This window comes from Triturus cristatus, chromosome 9 (genome assembly GCF_964204655.1).
Source record: "Triturus cristatus chromosome 9, aTriCri1.1, whole genome shotgun sequence".
Lineage (NCBI taxonomy): Eukaryota > Metazoa > Chordata > Amphibia > Caudata > Salamandridae > Triturus > Triturus cristatus.
The window spans coordinates 427452107-427456819 of NC_140592.1; positions in this window are offsets into that span (position 1 = coordinate 427452107).

Consider the following 4713-nt stretch of genomic DNA (forward strand, 5'->3'; position numbering starts at 1 on the left):
AACATGACTTCTGCCTGCTACCATAGCAACAGGTCATGGAACACTGGTGTGAGCAGAGAGGTCAGAAGTTCAGCACACAATGTTTCAAATCCATAGAGCAAGAGTGCTTGACTTTTCAAACCTAACAGCAAATCCAAACTAATGTTCTGTGGGAACACATTTTTCTGAACCAATACAAAACATGTTTTTCAAAATTTAAACATACAGCCTAGTTTTTAGTGTTGAATGCTCTGTAACAGCCAATGATTTATTTTTATTTTTAAAAAAGTATGTAAGCCTCCATTTTACATCTATCTTTCTTTTCATATTGCCATTCTACTGAAAGACACCTTCTGAGTGCATCCAGATCTCCTTGGAATATGTTCACAGTGTGGATTATAGGTCACAGCTATGTCTTCTGGAGTAAAAAGTTTGTAGAAAAAAGAGGTTTTGTGAAAGATCTTGCTTTGCCAAATGTAGACATTAAATGGATTGGTCAGAGAGGGTTAAAGTGGCACCAATGAATGCCTTTGGTGAAAACCTTTCTACATCTCCCACTGCCTAACCTTATTATTGTGCACTGTGGTGGAAATGACCTAGGCACTTTAACTGGGGTAGGTCTGGAAATGCTTATTAAGGACACCTTTGTGCAATTGATGTCACTTTTTCCACAAACTGCCTTTGTATATTCTAATATATGCCAAAGGGAAAAGTGGAACTGGTCCAACCAATATTGTCCGCAGATTGACAAAGCAAGAAAGCACGTCAATAAGTCTGTTTCTGCTTTCCTCAGAGACTATGGTATGGGTTCTATATACCACAACAACTTGCGTTACAACATGCAAGGCATTTATAGAGGAGACGGTGTACATTTCAATGATGAAGGGAACAGAGCCTTCCTCTTGAACTTTAGACTCTGAATCGGTACTTACTTGTAGGTACCAAAAAGAGCCAACAACCAACATCCAAACACTTAATCTTCTTTTTTAAATCTTTTTTTTTAAATTTTTGCCTTGTTGTGAGCGCACGGTGCAGGCACCTCGCAAATTTTTTTAAAAAATTTAAATCTTTTTTTTTGCCTTTCGGGGTCCCACTGTGACCCCCTGAAAAAACGCTAGGGGGTCAGGAACTCCCTACCCTGCCCCCTTTTCACGTTCTCCACCTTTGCTTTTCAGTGTGACAAACAAAATGGCGGCCGACACTTCCTGATTTCGACCGATTCAAATGTTTACAGACATATAACAACCAATCAGAATTTCGCTTGCGCACGTTAGGGTGCGTGCACCGTACGCTTACGGTGCGCGCACAGCACGCGCTTATAGATATTTATATGCTTTTAAATGCTATTTTCTCAGGAACTACTGAACAGATTGACACTAGACCTGCAAAAGGCACTTCCCTGACCTGAGGACTACCTCTCTGCCAAATTTCAAGTAATTCTCTTCAGCCGTTCGGGCTGTACCTTCGACTAAAGGTCCTATGGAAAAATGCATGGGGAAAACGAATTTTTCTCGGCCCCCGCTTGACGAATCGCCCTGAGGGTAGGAGCTGAGTGGAGCGCCCCATTAGTTTTGAAAATGTCGCGAAGATTCGTCAACCGGTGCCAAAGTTATTCAAAATAGAATTTTGAGATTTCTATGGAAACACGGTCCTACCTATAACTATCTACTGGCGACCACCAGTAGATAATATATATGAAATTGTGTTTAACTCTATAGGCTGGTACGTTATCGTCACCCTGTTAAGATGGCCGCCATGCGATAGACAATATTGCATTGGCCGTATGGGTGATGAAGTGACGTCATGGGTCTTTTGAATTTAAAATAGTTCTCGCGCGGCTAGCGTAATTAGACACTGACGAAGGATACCCTGAAACGCGTCTGTCTTTTTGCTTTTTGCCGAATAAACTAATATACGGAATCCTCCCGGAGTGCTGTGCTTTGTCCGAGAGCGTGGACATTGTTGGTAGCGTGGATATATATATATATATATATATATATATCAAACACAAAGGTTGCCCCATTGGAAGGCCTCACTCAAGGGGGTTTCACACTTGTTTGCCGCCGGCAGTGGCACCGCAGCCTGTCATGCTTTACTCCATCTCGTGCCAAACGCGTTTCGGGCGTACCTCCCGCCCTTGATCACTGGCTGAAACAACAGGAGACACAGGCTGATTACTTGCACGTAATTTATTTGAAAATTCAGTCCCGCCCAAATGGGCGTCATCAGGGAGCATTATGGTCTTTGCAGTTCCTTGTTGGACAAAGTGCAACTACCCAGTGGTTGCCAGTATTTCCCATTGTTAAAATGTCAAGCCCCAGTGGGCAGAGTACAGCGTGATGAGAGCCGCAATGACACCAATATATACCTGCGGCTCAGGCCCCCCTCGTTCAGTTCACTGCTCAAAATCACGGGCAATGTAGATCCGCTCCTCTTAAAGCGGCGGGGCCTTCCGCGACCGGACTAGCCGCATATTACATTAAACACAAAGGTTGCCCCATTGGAAGGCCTCACTCAAGGGGGTTTCACACTCGTTTGCCGCCGGCAGTGGCACCGCAGCCTGTCATGCTTTACTCCATCTCGTGCCAAACGCATTTCGGGCGTACCTCCCGCCCTTGATCACTGGCTGAAACAACAGGAGACACAGGCTGATTACTTGCACGTAATTTATTTGAAAATTCAGTCCCGCCCAAATGGGCGTCATCAGGGAGCATTATGGTCTTTGCAGTTCCTTGTTGGACAAAGTGCAACTACCCAGTGGTTGCCAGTATTTCCCATTGTTAAAATGTCAAGCCCCAGTGGGCAGAGTACAGCGTGATGAGAGCCGCAATGACACCAATATATACCTGCGGCTCAGGCCCCCCTCGTTCAGTTCACTGCTCAAAATCACGGGCAATGTAGATCCGCTCCTCTTAAAGCGGCGGGGCCTTCCGCGACCGGACTAGCCGCATATTACATCAAACACAAAGGTTGCCCCATTGGAAGGCCTCACTCAAGGGGGTTTCACACTCGTTTGCCGCCGGCAGTGGCACCGCAGCCTGTCATGCTTTACTCCATCTCGTGCCAAACGCGTTTCGGGCGTACCTCCCGCCCTTGATCACTGGCTGAAACAACAGGAGACAACAGGCTGATTACTTGCACGTAATTTATTTGAAAATTCAGTCCCGCCCAAATGGGCGTCATCAGGGAGCATTATGGTCTTTGCAGTTCCTTGTTGGACAAAGTGCAACTACCCAGTGGTTGCCAGTATTTCCCATTGTTAAAATATCAAGCCCCAGTGGGCAGAGTACAGCGTGATGAGAGCCGCAATGACACCAATATATACCTGCGGCTCAGGCCCCCCTCGTTCAGTTCACTGCTCAAAATCACGGGCAATGTAGATCCGCTCCTCTTAAAGCGGCGGGGCCTTCCGCGACCGGACTAGCCGCATATTACATCAAACACAAAGGTTGCCCCATTGGAAGGCCTCACTCAAGGGGGTTTCACACTCGTTTGCCGCCGGCAGTGGCACCGCAGCCTGTCATGCTTTACTCCATCTCGTGCCAAACGCGTTTCGGGCGTACCTCCCGCCCTTGATCACTGGCTGAAACAACAGGAGACACAGGCTGATTACTTGCACGTAATTTATTTGAAAATTCAGTCCCGCCCAAATGGGCGTCATCAGGGAGCATTATGGTCTTTGCAGTTCCTTGTTGGACAAAGTGCAACTACCCAGTGGTTGCCAGTATTTCCCATTGTTAAAATGTCAAGCCCCAGTGGGCAGAGTACAGCGTGATGAGAGCCGCAATGACACCAATATATACCTGCGGCTCAGGCCCCCCTCGTTCAGTTCACTGCTCAAAATCACGGGCAATGTAGATCCGCTCCTCTTAAAGCGGCGGGGCCTTCCGCGACCGGACTAGCCGCATATTACATCAAACACAAAGGTTGCCCCATTGGAAGGCCTCACTCAAGGGGGTTTCACACTCGTTTGCCGCCGACAGTGGCACCGCAGCCTGTCATGCTTTACTCCATCTCGTGCCAAACGCGTTTCGGGCGTACCTCCCGCCCTTGATCACTGGCTGAAACAACAGGAGACACAGGCTGATTACTTGCACGTAATTTATTTGAAAATTCAGTCCCGCCCAAATGGGCGTCATCAGGGAGCATTATGGTCTTTGCAGTTCCTTGTTGGACAAAGTGCAACTACCCAGTGGTTGCCAGTATTTCCCATTGTTAAAATGTCAAGCCCCAGTGGGCAGAGTACAGCGTGATGAGAGCCGCAATGACACCAATATATACCTGCGGCTCAGGCCCCCCTCGTTCAGTTCACTGCTCAAAATCACGGGCAATGTAGATCCGCTCCTCTTAAAGCGGCGGGGCCTTCCGCGACCGGACTAGCCGCATATTACATCAAACACAAAGGTTGCCCCATTGGAAGGCCTCACTCAAGGGGGTTTCACACTCGTTTGCCGCCGGCAGTGGCACCACAGCCTGTCATGCTTTACTCCATCTCGTGCCAAACGCGTTTCGGGCGTACCTCCCGCCCTTGATCACTGGCTGAAACAACAGGAGACACAGGCTGATTACTTGCACTTTGTCCAACAAGGAACTGCAAAGACCATAATGCTCCCTGATGACGCCCATTTGGGCGGGACTGAATTTTCAAATAAATTACGTGCAAGTAATCAGCCTGTGTCTCCTGTTGTTTCAGCCAGTGATCAAGGGCGGGAGGTACGCCCGAAACGCGTTTGG